Source organism: Bos indicus x Bos taurus, chromosome 22 (assembly GCF_003369695.1).
Source record: "Bos indicus x Bos taurus breed Angus x Brahman F1 hybrid chromosome 22, Bos_hybrid_MaternalHap_v2.0, whole genome shotgun sequence".
Classification (NCBI taxonomy): domain Eukaryota; kingdom Metazoa; phylum Chordata; class Mammalia; order Artiodactyla; family Bovidae; genus Bos; species Bos indicus x Bos taurus.
In genome coordinates, this window is record NC_040097.1 from 36742831 (window position 1) to 36762888 (window position 20058).

Sequence of the window (20058 nt, forward strand, 5' to 3'; positions counted from 1 at the left end):
ATGGTGGATGGAAGATAGAATAATATATTCATAAGTCTGTCACCAAATATGCTCACATAGTACTAAGTGCTATGTCTTGAGGAGTGGGGTACAGAAGAGAGGGTAATTAACACTGCATGGTTGAATCAGATGTAGAGACCTTTGTCAGAGAGGCTCTGTTTCTAGTTCTGGAAGGAGGCATAGGAGTTCCTATGCCACAGTGCAGATAAGAAGGGAATAATATGATCAGTAAGAGGCTTCATCTCATCTTAACTCCTTTTTCTATCTAGGAAGGGTTAGTTATTTCTTCATTGAACTCAATGATTCCTACCCTAAATATAATTGAAACAGCTTTCAGTCTTTATTTTTGGCTCAGTTTGTAAGGTTTAATTTTCCTGCAGCTTCCACATTTCTGCTCAAGGGAGGCCATTAGAACTTTTTTTTTAGTCCTACAAAAGCTAAGAAAGCATATTTCCCGTTATGAATTTTTCATATGCTCATTTGATGCTTGTGTGCTCTCTGCCCCTTTGCCTGGCCTGAAATCTCCTTCTTACTTATCTAGTTCATCTCTTGCTATTTGCCAATGCAAATGTGAAACTAAAAACAGCTAAAAGAGTAAGGGCATGATGGCAAAGTGAAAAAGGAAAGAGAGACAAATAGAATAAGTACTCAAAGAGGGAAAAAGAGCAGGGTAATAGATTGCTATATGAAGTTTAAGTATAAGCAAAGAAAGAAAAATGAGAAAACTGCTGGGAATAATTCTAAATGATAGCTACAGGCAGGAAATCATAAAGGAAGCCACCACAAGAATGATGCAGAAGTTAAGAACAGGACATAAACTTAAAAAATTGAGTTGCAAGAATGCAGAACCAGGTAAGTTGTTTGCAAGTTATTATTTTTTTTTTAGGCCCATCTCTAATATACATGAAGACTTAACTTCTTCTGGTTTTGAAGGTAGTTTTACACTCTTTCACGTATCTTGCAGTAATTATCTCATCCATTCCTATATCCTTTTATGAAAGGCGGTTTGAAAAAAAAGTCTCAATATTTTTCATGAATTTTGTTTATACTATCTCATGATTGCTTAAATTGAAGTAATTATGTGAAGTTTAGTTTCAAAGAACTTAAAATGTAACATCACAGTTGGGGTTTGATATATAATCATATTTCTGAAGGGTAGCAGAATATGCCTTTGACAAACAGGCCCCTTTTACATAGTTATTTTGAGCCGTAGACAATTGAGAAAGCAAATACAAGAAAGGATTCCTATGCTACACCTGTTTGCCTAAGAGCAGGAGATAAATTTACAAAGGTGTCTTACCCTTTCTACTAAAAAAAAAAAAAAAAAAAAGTTGATCACCTAAGAACTCTATTCCCTGTTAACCTGGAGATGGCAGCAGAGGAATCTGTATAACAAACTTTTCTGACTAGCCTTTATCTATTATTATTTTATCTACCCTGTGAGTCTGCCACCCTTGGAATCCTAAAACTGCTTTCCTTTGTCCTGTCATTTATCCACATATGTGTTTTATTGTTGCTGTTGTTGAAGATGCTACATAAGTCAGAGTTCTAAGCCATCTCTTTGAGTTAATCAGTGTTCCTCCCATGAACACATGAGGTATACATATTCATAAACCTCTTTTTGCTTTTCTCTTGTTAATCTGGCTTCTATTACAGAAGTTATGATTAATAAATCATAAGGGTAGAGGGGAAATAACTTTTCCTTTCCTATGCAATTGTAATTATCTATTGTAGAATAATTTATTTACATAGTTAATGAAAACTAACTCCTTCAATAGAGCTTGTAAAATGAGCCAGCATTATCATTTGGAATGTTCATTTTTATCAGTAATAAAATATTTGACAGTAGTGGAAAAGTTAATTTACACATACGGTGTACTGAGTGTTGTGCAATCTTGAAGAAATGTTTAATATATGCAAAATATTCCTTATGTAGGGGCATGACATATAAGAAATTATTAATATTAAAATTGTTCAAGTTATACCACATAGAGAAGTGTTGAAAAATGTGTATTCTTCATTGATTATAATCTTATGAGGTAGGTAATAGGATAGTTTTAATTTTCTTTTCTTATATATTCTATGTTTGCCAGTTTGTTTATTTATACTTTAAATAAGAGGAATGGTGAGTAAAACATATAAAAATGAAAAGGGCTCAATCTACATAAAAATGAGATTTTAATTCTAACAAATACAAAATGTGAATTAGAAAGTCATGTTAACTATTAGCGAACAAGTAGAATATGGGATTTAGCAGTACTTAGAAAAGTTCTAAAAGATGAGTAACAAACACATATTTAAAAGGTCATAATTGAGAAGTTCCAAATCTGCAAAATATTAAATAGGATATAATTAGATGAATGGGTTGGTTAAAAAAATAATTTATCTAGTTCATTACAGTTGATAAATCTGTTTAATGATATTGTAATTGCTTTTTGTCACAGCATAATATCATTAATAACACATATTAAAATTACTGAAGTGGAAACATTAAGATTGTATTGGGGTGCCCAACAGTTTCCTTTCTTTTCTGTCGTTTCTATGTATCATAGCTCTTATATACTAAGTAAAATGCTATGTAGGAGGTTTAACCCTGCAAGCACTTCCTAATATTAAAAAATATCCTTACTTACTGTACACTTATTACACAAACTGTGTTCACTGGATAAACAGACCAAGGAAAGTAGTCATTGATCATTCTAATACCAAGAGATTATTATCAATGTCATTTTGGTGATGTCCTTCCAGGTATGTTTTTTCTTGTGTTTAAATAGACACATAAATAAATGATTATGTATTTTTCAAATGTTTCATGGCCTGAATTTTATACACAGTTTTGTAATATAAGCATCTTCCATGTCAGGAAATATCATTTTCCATTATATTAATGGCCAATTATTATTCCATTTATGGATATACACAATTTCCTTAATCTTTTATCTCTTAAAGATGAATTCCTGAACCATAACTGTTGAATCAAAGAATGTGTGTATTTTATGCTTTTAATAGATCAGTAAATTTCTATTAGGAAAATTTACCAATTTGTATATCTATAGTAAATTAAACTGATTTAGCTACATAATTGCTGATTTGGGGAGACATCTATTTATAAAAATTATCAGCAAAAATGGTATATCATTAAGAATTCTGTTAATTTAAACTTTTAGCTTTATTATATTTAACATATCTTCTTGTATGCATTTGTCACCCATTCCTCTCTCTCTATATGTGTGTGTGTGCGTGTCTGTGTGTGTGTTAGTCACTCAGTTGTGTGTGTGTGTGTCTGTGTGTGTCTGTGTTAGTCTCTCAGTCGTGTCCGACTCTGTGACCCCACGGACTGTAGCCCGCCAGGCTGCTCTGTGCATGGAATTCTTCAGGCAAGAATACTGGAGTGGATTGCCATTCCGTTCTCCAGAGGAGGGTGGCTCAGCTGTTAAATAATCTGCCTGCAATGCTGGAGACCTGGGTTTGATCCCTGGGTTGGGGAGATCCCCTGCAGAAGGGAAAGGCTACCCACTCCAGTATTCTGGCTCAGAGAATTCCACTGACTGTATAGTCCATGGAAAGACTATATGTCCGCAAAGAGTCGGACAGGACTGAGCGACTTTCACTTTCATTTTATCCAGAGGAACTCCCCAACCCAGGGATCAAACCCTGGTCTCCTGCATCGCAGGCAGTTTCTTTACCATTTGGGCTATCAGATCAGATTGTTTGGGGTATAGTGAAGTCCTATCTCTCTCTCTCTCTCTCTCTCTCTCTCTCGAGATGATCAAATATATATATATATAGAGAGAGAGAGACTATCAGTATCAAATAAAACCATCTCTACAATAACCTTTACAGGTGAATGTCCAGTCTCAGAATAAGTAGGTCCAGAGAAAGAATATGCCATAAACTTTCTCATAGGAATGCCTGTTATATGACAGGTATGACATTCCTCATCATTTAACTACAATCCATTGCTTTATTTTAAAACTATAATCAAAACATTCAATCTGCACTTATAGCCCCCCTAGTGTTTGTATACAAGAATGCAATTCCCGAAGTTTAACTCATCTAAACACAACCTTTTCTGGTTTCTTAAACATTTCTTACAACATTGTGATTAAACTTTTCTCCATATTTTAAGAATTCTCTAGAATGCTTCTTCCAAGATATCTTACCAAATATTTTGTAAACTAAACATGTGTTCAGCTATGTATCTATTCATCCATACATATGTACACTCACATATATGCTATACTTTTAAAAATATTATGAACCTGTATTTTGATGTTATGCTTGGTCTATACATTGATGTTCCTATTGATTAGAAAGATGAGTACTTCCCTTTCTTCAAAATTATAGTACAAAGAAATAGTGAAACATGAAAAGAAAAATAGCACAATCGTAATCATAAAGGGTCTATTTAGCTTAAAAATACATGGTTATTAAACAAGACTGTCAAGCAATATAAAAAGAACAGGAAAAAAGAAAATATGTTAAGTGGTATTTAGATTAGATGAGTTTTTTGTTCAAAATATCTGATTACTGTGTAATGGGAAGCATTACCACTGACTGGGTTAGACATTCATTTATGTTTACAATAGAGCACTTTTTTCATAGAATATAGTAGAAGCTGTAAATATCAAAGAATTATCCAAGGACATAATTGAACTCAGTTTATTGAGTTTACTTACATAAAGTTTACTCTGGGTAAGATATTTTGAAAGAGGCATAGAGAGCTAGAGAATTCTTAAAATATGGAGAAAAGTTTAATCACGATGTTGTAAGAAATGTTTAAAGAAACCAGAAAAGGTTGTGTTTAGATGAGTTAAACTTCAGGAATTGCATTTTTGTATACAACACTAGAGGGGCTATAAGTGCAGACTGAATGTTTTGATTATAGTTTTAAAATAAAGCAAGGGATGTAGTTAAAAGGTGAGGAATGTCATACCTGTCATATAACAGGCATTCCTATGAGAAAGTTTATGGCATATTCTTTCTCTGGACCTACTTGTTCTGAGACTGGACATTCACCAGCAAAGGTTATTGTAGAGATGGTTTTATCATTTAATAGTCGAATTAGATTACCTTTAAGGCTATTTCCAGCTTGGTGCTTAAATATGAACCATAAACTTGAGCAACTAAGGGACTTTATGCCATTCTCATCCATTGTAGCTCTAGAATATAATGTGTGAAACAAGATGCTATTTTACAATTGTGCATTAGTAAACCTGAAGTTAGAAATTGGATGTATGATTATAATTTAGTTGTTTGATGTAGCTAATCTAGTAAACTTTATATTTATCTCCTGATATTTGAATTATATTATAAGAGTAAAAAGCTAATAAAAATCTGCTAATAAAACTTTAAATGAATAAGTTGAGAATTAAGATCTCATTTTGGTTGTGTTAATTTTATAAAGAAATATGAGTAATGGAGGATTTCAATCACTGGCAGTCTTGACAGCAACACTGACATCTCATAATGCAGTGAGAAAATTGACAGCGGAATTAGCAAATAAATTAGAGATGTTAGTAGAAATAAAGTGGTCTGGATTTGAAAATAAAATAAGGAAGGGAGGAAATTGCTATGAAGGCAGAGTAAAGAAACTGGGAAAGATTGCAGCATGCAGAGATCTTCAAGTAGTTTTTGTTTGGAATGGAATAGATTAAGCTGTAGTAAGTGTAACACAGAAAATATATCACACATGCATTGTTATCAAATAAAGTAGAAGGACAGCAAGAGAAGTATGAATCTGAAGACCAGAATTAAAGAAAACTCATGTTTTGTACTTGTTGGAAGAGAACTTGTAAATGTCAGAAGACCGTGTAAATAAAGGAAAACAGTTTATTACTCAAGATAAACAACTTGTTTGTTCAGTCATGTAGGGAAAGTGGAATAAGAGCTAAATTTTCAAGAAATGGAATGAAATGAAAGCAGTATATACAAGTATTAAAGATAGGTAATGAGGTTAAAGGTCCAGTGTCCCATCTTATAATGATTTATAAGATCTTTCTAGATGAAAGATTTATTTATTCCAGCTCCCTATTCAGTGAGTGGACCTTACTTAGCCCCATGTTCCCGAAAAGTGCTTACTTAATACAGACTCAAAAAATTCATTATTTTGTAACATTCTAGATTTAAATAACTTTTATTTATAAATTTATATAATGTTTATGTGTTTATATATTTACATATGATAAATTATAAGCTATTTATATTCTAAAGATGAAAAAAGTAAAATATCGATTAACTTTTGCCTAGTTTTATCCAAGTTCAAACTCCTTTTAGGAAACGTCTGCAAATTGATGGGACTAGGACAATGACATTCTTTCTTTTTTTTTCCTTAATGTGTTGAAATTCAACTGCTCCTCATATACACAAGTAGGTGATAGAGATAAAACTATTTAGAAAAAGTGAGCAAAGACTGGTTGAGCTGGTAGGTAGCATAAATTCTGCCAGGAGTGATCTCTTCTGACTGGTGGAAAGTGGTGCAGGAGGAAGCAGGTGAAGAGAATGCAAGCGATGAGGGAAAAGCCCAACAGCAGGGCTGGAAGCTCAGCAGGAGCAGGTGTACACTGGAGTAAGCAGATACGGTAAGAGTTTTCTCTGAAAACTGCAGACAATTTACGTTAAATCCACTCAGATCCTCTTCTTGGAAAGGATGGGAAGCATAACTGATCTGAAGATGGGTCGGCTGGAGACAGGAAGACAGAGGACAACCTGATAATGAAGGAGTGACTGGCACAGGTCAGGTGGAGGGGTTACAGAGGAGGAGAGAGCAGGTCCTCTAAACATGAGTTGGTTAAATGTCATGATTTTACATAGAATGATCAGCATGGGGTAGACATACGTTTCTACTGCATAGAGATATCCTTTGCAAGTTACCTTACTTTTCTCTAGTTCTTTCATCTGTGAAATGGGGATAATAATTGTACTATACCTACATCAGAGGGCTGGTGTTAGGATTAACTGGATATTATATGTAAAGCACATAGCATGGCACCTGGAGCATTTATGATCTTCATAAAACGCTGTTGTTAATAATGAAAAGCAAGGCATGAAAGCATCTGGTTTCAGTCAACGTTTATGGAACACGTTGTAGCAGAGGGTCATTGAATCATGTATGATGAACTTTTTGTTCTTTTTAAATCCAAGTGGGATTTTTTTACTTTAGGCAGCTGTCTACCACCTCCAACCCTTGCTTCTCACACTATGGAAATAAAAAGGAAAATAAAATAATGAAGAGCAGACTATGAATCCATTTCAGGGCCTCTTGTGACTACCTTCAGTTTTGAGCCTTGTTCTAATTTTCTTCTACTTTTTGTGCTTATAAGTATGGCCACTTGATATAGAAGTTACTACAATAGTGGCTGAATGACTTACTAAAAATATTGCTTTATGATTTAGTTCTATCCAGATATTTGACGACTGGAAAAATCCAGACTACCTTATTTGCAAACCCTGAAGTATAGGTTTCAGAATTTTAGAAACTTTCATCGTTGCTATCTCGAGTGCTTTGACATTTGACCTCTGAGCCAGCCACTTTCTCAGATCTCATAACTTCCTTATATAACATGGTGGAGTAGCAGGGGCTGGCTTTACCTTTCTGCCTAATAAAATAAAACCAAAAATGAAAAAAAAAAAGAAGCAACAGTTTTTAGATAGTGAACAAGAACAGGCAGCATAGAACAGTGATTCCAGAAAGAAGGACAGTGAACGAGGTGAGTTTAGGTTCATCCTTGCTCATAAACTTGAGAGAGCCTCCAGGTCACATCATAGGAAGAGGGAAGACAGATAGACCCTGAACGTATCCATAATAATTTAAAGCTGTTCATTTCAGCTTGCTACATTATGACCTAAATATCATCACTCTAAATTGTGCTTTATGCTAATTGATTTGGGGCCCTTTTCATCTTTTCATCTATACATGTAACTTATTTATTGAGTTCCATGGTTGCAGTTAGAGGCAATAATCACTAATGACAATTTTGATATAAGAAGTCCAGAACAGAAATGACAAACTATATATGAGATAGAAGTGGAAAAATAAAAATGGTATGTTGAACAGAAAGAAATTTTTCAATATGACTGAAATCAGTTGTTGAATCAGAATTGCAAGAGGTGACTGACGACAAAGAACTGAGCCAGGCTACACCTGGTCTTGAAAGCCACGTTAAAGACATATGTATTGCAGGGTGTGAGATCATGGTGCATGTACAGTGTCTTGGGATGGTAGTCCGGAAGATAGGCATTAAAATATTTCTGACTTCAAACAGATGAGATTGGAGGAAACAATTCATTTTCCTTTGACTAGAAACTCTGAGTCTAAAGCTTTGTTGAGTTTCTTAGTATTGAAATAATTGGATTTTCCAATGAAAAACTCAAGGCACTAATAGAAATTGTTTTTGACTTATGACCTATTTTTATGAAAGTTTTGCTTTGTAAAATTGAATCACTTCTCATATTGAGCTATATTTATTGGGAAAAAATAGAACTGTCTATGATGAGAGTGTTCGGTGTATTTTGACCATGACTCATGCCATAGCTGTATGTTTGGGTAACTGTATCTCTAGCCATTAAGGTCTCTGGACCCCATAACTGCAAATAGGATGTTTTTCATTCTTTCCTCTTTGTTTGTTTTGATTTGTGTACATGTTTTACCCTTCCCATATACCCAAGTACATTAGAATTTTCTTGGTGGCAGAGAGTGTATTGAAGAACATGTTCACTTCCCCAGCATTCAATATATAACCTTGGTATTCAATAAATTCTTGTTCAGTGATTCATATGGAGAAACTTCAACTCATGGAGGAGACCTCTCACTATTCAAGACTTTACCTTGTAGCGTCATTTTAAAATGATGAATAACTTTTGCCATGCTATTAGATTAGCAGAATCGCCCTAGTTACCATTGGTGCCTATTTACTCTTCCTTTAAATATTTGAAGAACAAGAGGGGGTTTAAAAGGCTCAATATGAATTTTTAATTATGATTGTTGAATGGATGATAAAATTTTTTGTTAGCTTATCCCATATTTCACTATAAGATATCAGATGCTGTAAAATCATTAAGGGATTAACTGATAACTTTATGATAAGATATCTGGAGGTCTCTAGAATCCTTCTGGGATTTAAGTGATTTTGCTTGTGTTGCTTTGTTTTGAAATGTAATGTTTTAATGACTTTTTTAAATTTAATTTTATTTTATTTTTTAACTTTACAATATTGTATTGGTTTTGTCATATATCAAAATGAATCCACCACAGGTATACACGTGTTCCCCATCCTGAACCCTCCTCCCTCCTCCTTCCCCATACCATCCCTCTGGGTCGTCCCAGTGCACCAGCCCCAAGCATCCAGTATCGTGCATCGAACCTGGACTGGCGACTCATTTCATATATGATATTATACATGTTTCGATGCCATTCTCCCAAATCATCCCACCCTCTCCCTCTCCCACAGAGTCCAAAAGACTGTTCTATACATCAGTGTCTCTTTTGCTGTCTCGTATACAGGGTTATTTTACCATCTTTCTAAATTCCATATATATGCATTAGTATACTGTATTGGTGCTTTTCTTTCTGGCTTACTTCACTCTGTATAATAGGCTCCAGTTTCATCCACCTCATTAGAACTGATTCAAATGTATTCTTTTCAATGGCTGAGTAATACTCCATTGTGTATATGTACCACAGCTTTCTTATCCATTCGTCTGCTGATGGACATCTAGGTTGCTTCCATGTCCTGGCTATTTTAAAAGATAGGAAAAACTATCACATCACCAACTTTTAATACAGAACATCATATGCTTATTCCCTGTTTTGCTAATAAAAAGTGGTACTTGTGTTGTCACTTCTAAAGCACTTGGTTGACCCATGTTCTTGGCAGCATTTTTTTTCTCCTGAATTTCCCCCTAAATTTTCTAACAATGGATGGATCTTTAATAGCATAGATTTTAACAAGATTTCCTTCTGCCACTCAGGATTGCTTTGAGCACAGTGCTAAGCATATAGTGGGTACACCATAAGTATTTCTTAACTTGAGTAACAGTTAAAATGATCAAGTTTTATTTTGTTTGTTTTTTCAGCTTTAATTTGTGCTCAGTAAACTGCTCATACCTAAAGTATACAATGTGTTAACTTTTTGATACCCATTTGCCGCCACTCAAATAGAGGTACACGGCACCTTTATCATCCCAGAAAGTTCTCCTGTGTAACCTTTCAGTAGTAATCTGTGCTCTACTCCAGGCAATTGCTTTCTCATATACTTTGGAATGTTTTTACTTGTTCTAGAATTTTTCATAAATGGAAATACATAGTATATACTGTTTTTTATCTTCTTTCTTTGGCTCAACATAACATTTTGAAATTCATATGTGCTATTACATGCATAGATAGTTTGATCTAAAATTCCCGAGAGTATTTTGTTGTATGAATACTCCACCATATGTCTTCCTGTCTCTTACTGATGGACATCCTGCATGTTACCAATTTGAGACTGCTAGAAATAAAACTATTGTGAATATGTGGTACAAGTCTTTTTGTGGACATAGTCAACCATTTCCTTAAGCGTGAAATTGCCAAAGGATAGGGTGAGTGATGCCCTTATTCATTAGAAACTGCCAAGATGTATTCCAAATTCATTCTAGCATTTTACACTGTCACCAGCAATGCATGGGAGTTCTGTTTGCTCACACAGCCTCACTAACTCAATCAATTTTAGATATTATTATAAGAGAATGTAATACTGCATCATGTTATTATTGTTACCATTATTGTTTAGAGGCACACTGGAATAGTATTAATCATTTGAATTCAAATCTTCACTTTACCATTTACAAGCTATGTGACTTTGGACAAATTATTTTTCTCTGCCACAAGTTCCTCATCTGGGAATAATATCACATTTTATATGATGGTTGTGATATTAAGTGAGTGAATAGATTATTTAGCATATAGTAACAATTATACCATGTGCTGGCTGTTAATATTATTATTAGTAGTTGTCATTCGGTTATATATTTGTTATGAATATATTTATTTAAATAATTAGGGCTAGCAAATTAAACATTTTCACTTCAACCATCTTTATGTAATAATAATTTTAATCCTATAATCTGCTTGAACGATTCAATGTATAGGCAAGTGCTCTTTGCCTTGAGTTTATGCCAGTTGTCTCTTGCTGTACTACAACTCCTAGAACTTGGTGGCTTTAAAGAACCTTTATGTGGTTTACAATCCTGGGGACCGGCAGTCTGGGCTGAATCCAGCTGATGTTTCCTCTGGTCTCTGGTGCACTGCAGTCATCTGGCTCTGTTTCTGGAAGCTGACCTGTACTTAGTGGTGGAACCTAAGACACAATCTCTCATCATCCAGCCTGTTACTGTAGCTTCTTCATGTGGTAACTAGTGAAAAAGTGAATGTCAAAGTGTTAGTAGCTTAGTTGTGTTCATCTCTTTGTGACCCCCTGGGCTGTAACCCTCCAGGCTCCTCTGTCCGTGGAATTCTCCAGGCAAAACTACTTGGAGTGGGTTGCTATTCCCTTCTCTAGCAGATCTTCCCTACCCAGAGATTAAACCCAGGTCTCCAGCATTCCAGGCAGATTCTTTACCTACTGAGCCTCCAGGGAAGCCCTGTGGTAACTATATAGGACTTCAGATACCAGATACAGGATGCCTTGTATCTACTGCTGTGTTGTTCCCACCATGTCCTATTGTGCAATGCAAGACGCAAAGCCAGTCCAGATTCAAGGGCTAGGGAGCTAAACTTCCTCTGTTGTGAATGGTGATGTGAGGAGCTGGAAAGTTAATACATGTCAAACAGAAGGTAGAAGAATTCTGTCTTTTTCAGTCTACCGTAGCTTCAAAAGTTTTTCTTACTGAAAATATTACTCAAATCCTTGTCAAGAACAGACTGTTTTAATTCTTTCTGTGGAAGCTATTAGAGAGGATTGAGGTTTGTTAGAAAACATGCTGATACCACTTTGATTTATTATCATTTAGAAGTAATAAATATCTGAACACTGAAAGGAGGAGACCAAGCTCACATGGTTCTGCCTGGGAATGATTTGTCTCAGTGAGCTTAGGTATACATTTTGACAATTTACCATGGCAGAGTTTAGTCAAATAGAGGTAGCAACACTAGCTTTGAGATTTTATAGGACACAGGTTGGGAGAAAAGGAGATGGTCCACAGATACTACAGCTGACAGCGTATACAGAAGCGTGTTTATTTAGTACATGCTATCTATCACCATTTGACCTAAAACCCTATAATTCCAATGAACTAGAAAATTAGGAGGAGCTAAACTTTTAGATTTTCTTGGAAGATTTTTGGGCTTCCCTGGTAGCTCAGGTGGTAAAGAATCTGCCTGCAGTATGGGAAAGCCTGGATCAATTCCTGGATCAGGAAGAACTGGAGAAGAGATAGGCTACAGTATTCTTTGGCTTCCATGGTGGCTCAGCCCATAAAGAATCCATCTGCAGTGTGGGAAATCTGGGTTCAAACCCTGGGTTGGGAAGATCTTTGCTTTACTATTGTAAAATATCTGTTGAGTTCCTTGTAAATTATGTCACTTATCATTTTTTTTTTTTTCCTTTTCCCTAAACAGATTGGAGTTGAGTAATTTGGTTAGGGCAATTCTGAGATTTATTTTTTTTAAACTCATGCCTTTGATTATAGTCATTAATTTCATTTTGAATGTACAGGGGGTTTCAGAGAACTCATGTAATTCTTGCCACCTAAGTATCCTATTGACAAAATGTGGATTTAAATTACAATATAATTTCAGCTTAACTGTGCTTTAAATGTCAGCTGTAATGTCTTTCAGTGTGTTCATTAGTGAGATTTTTTCCAGATTTAATGTGATGTATCAAATAGCATATTTGTAGCTATTAGAATACATAGGATGCTCTATAATTTACATCTAAAAAGCTTACATGACAGACCTTTTTCATTTTTATTTTAAAATTCCCATCAAAGGGAAATCAAATAATTTGTATAAATCATATTGTAGAGTATCACCAAATGATCTTAAATATTTTGATACTTTAACAATTACTTTGAAAATTGCAGAATATTTGGAAGATTCTGTTCAGAGTCTATGTTGACAGTTTTAAAAGGGATGCAGTAAAGAACAATAAAATACTAATCATTTGCTGCCTTCTAAGTGCCTCCTGCCCTGATCCACATATAAAATTGCAACTCGCTTGCACCTCTGTCTGATTGAACCCTACCCTTGTAATCCACAGGGCATATAGATTTATAAAATATTGTACACTTCTCTTGTTACTTTCATTCCAACCTAGCTACACATGAATGTAAGCTTCATGAGGCCAGAGATTTTTGAGTGTTGCACTGAGGGATGTGTATTTAGCAGTTAGAACAGTGCTTGGTCATCCCAGTACACCAGCCACAAGCATCCTGTATCATGCACCAAACCTGGAGGGAGGTGGGAGGGGGGTTCAGGATGGGGAACATGTGTATACCCGTGGCAGATTCATGTTGATGTATGGCAAAACCAATACAATATTGTAAAGTAATTAACCTCCAGTTAAAATAAATAAATTTATATTAAAAAAAAAAAAAAAGAACAGTGCTTGAACAAGGTGAACACTAAGTAGAGTTTGAATGAAGGAGCAATTGAGTGAAAAAATGAAATCATCTAACCAAAACTTGAACCGATTCTTCAAGAGATGGGAATACCAAACCACCTGACCTGCCTCCTGAGAAATCTGTATGCAGGTTAAGAAGCAACAGTTGGAACTGGACATGGAACAATAGACTGGTTCCAAATCGGGAAAGGAGCAAGTCAAGGCTCTATATTGTCACCCTGCTTATTTAACTTATATGCGGAGTACACCATGTGAAATGCTGGGCTGGATGAATCACAAATTGGAATCAAGAACACTGGGAGAAATATCAATAACCTCAGATATGCAGATGATACCACCCTTATGGCAGAAAGCGAAGAACTAAAGAGCCTCTTGATGAAAGTGAAGGAGGAGAGTGAAAAAGTTGGCTTAAAGTTCATCATTCAGAAAATTGAGATCTTGGCATCTGGTCCCATCACTTCATGGCAAATAGAAGGGGTAACAATGGAAAGAGTGACAGACTTTATTCTCCTGGGCTCTAAAATCATGCAGATGGTGACTGCAGTCATGAAATTAAGACTCTTGCTCCTTGGAAGAAAAGCTATGACCAACCTAGATAGCTTATTAAAAAGCAGAGACATTACTTTGCCAACAAAGGTCCATATAGTCAAAGCTATGGTTTTTCCAGTAGTCATGTGTGGATGTGAGAGTTGGCCTATCAAGAAAATTGAGTGTTGAAGAATTGATGCTTTTGAACTGTGGTGTTGGAGAACACTCTTGAGAGTCCCTTAGCCTGCAAGAAGATCAAACCAATCAATCCTAAAGGAAATCAGTCCTGAATATTCATTGGAAGCACTGATGCTGAAGCTGAAACTCCAGTACTTTGGCCACCTGATGCAAAGAACTGACTCATTGGAAAAGACCCTGATGCTAGGAAAGATTGAAGGCAGGAGAAGAGGATGACAGTGGATGAGATGGTTGGATGGCATCACTGACTTGATAGACATGTGTTTGAGTAAGCTCTGGGAACTGGTGATGGACAGGGAAGCCTGGTGTGCTGCAGTCCATGGGGTCGCAAAGATTTGGACACAACTGAGCGACTGAACTGAACTGAACCAACTCTTAGAAGAGAATTTGTTTAGTAATAAATTATTTAAAATATATATTCCATTTTATGTTTAAAAATAGTTATAAATACATAATTTTAAGTTGCTCTGATAGGGCTGTCTTCATTTTGTTGAATTAAAATCTAGTCTCAACCTTTTTCTTGGGACTTAACAGCTTATTTTCAAACCTGGCTTTTGTCCCTGTTATAATTACTCAGTTAGAATAAGTATATTAATTTTTTAAGCATTCAGTACCTCATGTATTGCTCAACTCAACTAATTATCTCATTAACCTTACATTCTGAGAAATTAGTTCCCTAATTACATTCTGTATGTTTCAAAATGCCCTTGAGACAAATGGGAATTTTAAAATTTGTTCTCTTTCCCTCTCCCCTTGTCTTCTTTAACTTGTCCCTCTGTCTCTCTATACTTCTATCTGACCCTTTTTCTTGTAAAACTCAATGGAAAATTAATTTCAAATTCTTTTATATTCAATTTTCAAAAGCAAGTAACCCAGAAATCATGCTTCATAATTACCCAGAGGACTTAAATTCATACAGAAACCTGAACACAAATTTTTATAGCAACTTTATTCATGATTACAAAATTTGGAAGCAACCAAGATGTCCTTTAGTAAGTGAATAGATAATTGTGGTATGTCCCAACAATGGAATAATATTATTCACTACTAAAAAGAAATGAGCCATCAAGCCGTGAAAGAGATGAGAGAGCTTAAATTTATATTACTGTGTGAAAGAAGCCATTCTGAGAAGACTACTGCTGCTGCTGCTAAGTCGCTTCAGTCGTGTCCGACTCTGCGACCCCAGAGACAGCAACCCACCAGGCTCCCCCATCCCTGGGATTCTCCAGGCAAGAACACTGGAGTGGATTGCCATTTCCTTCTCCAATGCATGAAAATGAAAAGTGAAAGTGAAGTCGCTCAGTCGTGTCCGACTCTTACGACCCCATGGACTGCAGCCCACCAGGCTCCTCCATCCATGGGATTTTCTGGGCAAGAGTACTGGAGTGGGGTGCCGTTGCCTTCTCCGGAGAAGGCTACAGACTGTATTATTTCAACTCTGTGACATTCTGGAAAATGCAAGACTGTGGCGTCAGTAACAAGATCACTACCTGAAACTGCAGGACAGATTGGCTTGTGTAAGGTTCTCACAATAGTAGAATTGTTTGGGAAGTATTGCAGTTTTTATCTTAAGCAATAATTTCTTCCTTAAAGTCTGGGGCCTTAAAAATTGCAGCAACACATGTATACTTGCGGCAGATTCATTTTGATATATGGCAAAACCAATACAATATTGTAAAGTTAAAATAAAATAAAATGAAAAAAAAAATTGCAGCAACAAGTGAATGTTTATTTTGAGCCCAAATGGTGGAATTAATATTCTCATTTATTACTGTTGGCTGTTTTCATTTACCCTAGAGAGAATCAGAGGATAGTCAGTAAACCCTCTTTTTCTTTTTTTTTTAATAAAACATTTTATCAGAGAAACCTGAAAATACCATGAAGTCTTGCCTGTTTAGTGGCTTTCAAATAAGAGCTTGATTCACCTGCAGGAAGTAACAACATAGTGGATAATCATTTTCAAAATATTATTGGTATTATTCCTCAAATCCGGATTTGGCCTAAGCCATCCTTGATATGTCCTTGACCATTCATCAATTCATTGCAAATTGAAATACGTAAATCCACCAGATGTTCTGACGCTGAATGCTAACTGTACAGTAGTAATGTTGAAATATCAAGTGTATACAGATGTACATTTTTAGTATCCATTACTATAGAATGAAAAGAAAAACTTTGTCTTCAAACACTAATTACTTTTATGATGGGGAGGAAAACAAATATTTGTATCAATTTAGGTTATTATGGCCTGCATTGTATCTGATTATGAATAATCTATTTTAGCCATTTATTAAGTTATAAATACATTTTTATAAATCTGGGTGACATTAGGATATTTTATGAAACACAATAAATGCCAGAGAAAATTGAATTAAGAGAGCTTGTAATATGCTTTAATACTAGTTAAAATATTTTTTGTAGTTATAAATGATTCTGCTCTATATCAAGAACAAATCTGATTCTAGACCAGAGAATAAGGTTTCTTTTATTTTCCTTTTTCATGCTGGAGGCCTTGACCTTTTTGTTGATAGCTGGTTTTCAACAGTTTTACCTTATGTTTTATTCCTTTTGATTTGTAAGAAATTTGATTATGAACCTTGAGCAGAAATTATAATCACAGCAAAAGGAGGCAACTCATTTAGCAAATAATATAGAGTTGTTTGAACACAGTGTGAAGCTTGAGTTTGGCTGAGTCAGATGCAATTTTCTAATAGAGCATTCATGTCAGAACTCAGACTGGAATCCACTTTTGACTTCTGTAAGTACTGGTATTGGAACTGTCCCTTAAGCTGTCATACTTGTGATTAAAGCTGGCTTGACCTGTCTTTAAAAAAAAAAATCTCTAAGACATATGAAAATAACTAAATTGAAAACTTAGTTTCTAGTTTCCACAGATTAGCAATCTACTAGACAAAAATCACTGATAACATTAAACTGTAATTTGAAAATGATCAGAGGTATATGGAGCACTTGTTAATTATGCTGCTGCTGCTGCTAAGTCGCTTCAGTCGTGTTCGACTCCGTGCGACTCCATAGACGGCAGCCCACCAGGCTCCATGGTCCCTGGGATTCTCCAGGCAAGAACATTGGAGTGGGTTGCCATTTCCTTCTCCAATGCATGAAAGTGAAAAGTGAAAGTGAAGTCGCTCATGGGATTTTCCAGGCAAGAGTACTGGAGTGGGTTGCCATTGCCTTTTCCTAATTATCCTAGTGAATATATATATATATATTTTATTCTGTCTAAATTGAAGTTGAGCTCATTACTATTTGTTTTTCTATGTAAAGGAATTCTTTTGGGATAAACATACTGTTTACTTCATAAAACTTTAGGTAATTTGATTATACAACTTGAAAATAAATTAATAAAAATACATCATAGGGAAATCTTAGTTTGAGTTAATTGGTGTACCCTAGTTTGAGTCACGGAGAAGGCAATGGCACCCCACTCCAGTACTCTTGCCTGGAAAATCCCATGGATGGAGGAGCCTGGAAGGCTGTAGTCCATGGGGTCGCTGAGGGTCAGACATGACTAAACGACTTCACTTTCACTTTTCACTTTCATGCATTGGAGAAGGAAATGGCAGCCCACTCCAGTGTTCTTGCCTGGAGAATCCCAGGGATGGGGCATCTTGGTGAGCTGCTGTCTATGGGGTCGCAGAGAGTTGGACAGGACTGAAGTGACTCAGCAGCAGCAGTTTAAGTCATTACAGCTATTATTTTTGAAATGCTATCCTACTTTCTAAGATTGATTCTCCTACCAGGAAATCTGAGAGCCAGACCATAGTTGACTTACTTCCATCTAGACTTTGTCTGACTGCACCCATTTTTATCATGAGAAGTGCATGAAAGACAAAGAAGACTGTTTCTTGCCACTATCGAGGCTAAGGAGGTATTAATTACTTTGTTCTGTAAGAAGGGGCATCTAATGAAATTTTGGGAGGTCCTATCTATGAGCTTATTATTCATCTAGAGTTTTATTTACACCTAACTATGCCAAACAGACTGTATATACTCCATTAATATGTAAGAATAAGCATGTGAATGGAATTTTGAACACTGAGATGCCCTTTTGTTGACACATCTGTTATACACAATGGCAGCCATCATATTTCAGGAGACACCTTAGAAGAAAATGCTTTTGTTAGCCATAGTAACAGGTGATATTTACTGTATGAGACATTATCCTAAATGCTTTACATATACAGAAATCATTCAGTCTTCAAAACTAGAAAGTATAGATACTGTTACCATCTCTACGTTCAGATAATATACTGAAGGTGAGAAAAGTTACGTTACTTTCTGATGATTCCAGAGCTCTTGAGTAGTAGAGTCATGTTATAAACTCATGATCTTGTTAAAAAAAAAATAACAGCTTTATTGAGATATATTACATACCATACATCTTACCTATTTAAATTGTGCAGTTTAATGGTGTTTAGTATATTTACAATGGACAATAATTATATTAATTTGTTACCACAATCAGTTTTAGGATGCTTTCTTGTCCCATGACTTCCCTGGTGGTCCAGAGGCTAAGACTTCACACTCCCAATGCTGGGGGCCCAAGTTCAATCCTAGGTCAGGGAACTAGATCTCATATGACTCAACTAAAGGAGATTGAAAATCCTGTGTACCACAGCCAAGACCTGGCACAGCCAAACAAATAAATATTGAAAGAATTTTTCCTTGTCCCCCTCTCAAAGAAAAAAGAAAAACCTTAGTACTCATTAGTAATCACTGCTATTTCCCCCTAATTTGTTGTCTCCACTGTTCTAGGCAACCACTAATCTAATTTATGTCTCTATAGATTTTATGATTCTAGACATTTCACAGAAGTGGAGTCAGATAATATGTGGAATTCCAAGATTCCCTTCTTTCATGTAGCATAATATTTTCAAGGTTCACTTATACGATAACATATATCAATACTTCATTATTTCTTGAAAAAATAGTTCTTTGTATGTATATTCATTTTATTTCCTCATTTATTAGTTGATAGATGTTAATCCATGCTATTTAAACCACTAATCTCTGTTTCCACTCTATTATTTAAGGATTGACTCTTAAAACCACAGGTTTTTATATCTAATGTTTAGACAGCTCGGCACACACTTTCAGCACCACCGTGGAGGACAGCTCTGAGCTTTAAGTTTTAGAGTCTGAAAGGCATCTCTGATTTAGCTTAGGGGCTTTCCACTTGGCTTAGGGGTAAAGAATCTGCCTGCAATGGAGGAGACCATGGGTTCCATCCCTGGGTCACGAAGAACCCTGGAGAAGAAAATGACAACCCATGCCAGTATTCTTGCCTGGGAAATCTCATGAACAGAGGAGCCAGGCAGGCTACAATCCATGCCCATTCACTTCAGTCGTGTCCGACTCTTTGTGACCTTATGGACTGTAGCCCACCAGGCTCTTCTTTCGGTAGGATTCTCCAGGCAAGAATACGGGAGCCTGTTGCCATGTGCTCTTTCAGGGCAACTTCCTGACTCAGGAATCAAACCTACATTTCCTGTGACTTCTGCATTGCAGGTGGATTCTTTACCGCTGACCCACCAGGGAAGCCCAGATTGTGATCAACAACAATCCTCAGAGAAGTGAATACAGCAAGTGAGTGTGGACAAGAAGGAGCACAGGAACTTCTGTGTGCTCTCTCAACTCCCTTCAGAGCTAAGGGTCCTTAGCTCAAGAGTCACACTACTAGAATTTTCAGACTACGTTGGATACTTGGAGTTCT

General features: G+C 35.8%; 1 protein-coding gene across 4 annotated transcripts in view; it reads left to right on the forward strand.

Moving 5' to 3' along the window:
* CNTN4 (contactin 4) overlaps positions 1-20058 on the forward strand; it is a 1026598-nt gene that overhangs the window by 196850 nt on the left and 809690 nt on the right. Inside the window, exon 3 of one of the 4 annotated variants that reach the window (XM_027522789.1) lies at positions 19854-19931. The exons of the other annotated variants lie outside the window; for them this stretch is intronic. The gene's annotated coding sequence lies outside the window, so the exon portion shown is untranslated. The remainder of the gene's footprint in view (positions 1-19853; positions 19932-20058) is intronic. 4 annotated transcript variants of the gene reach the window in all.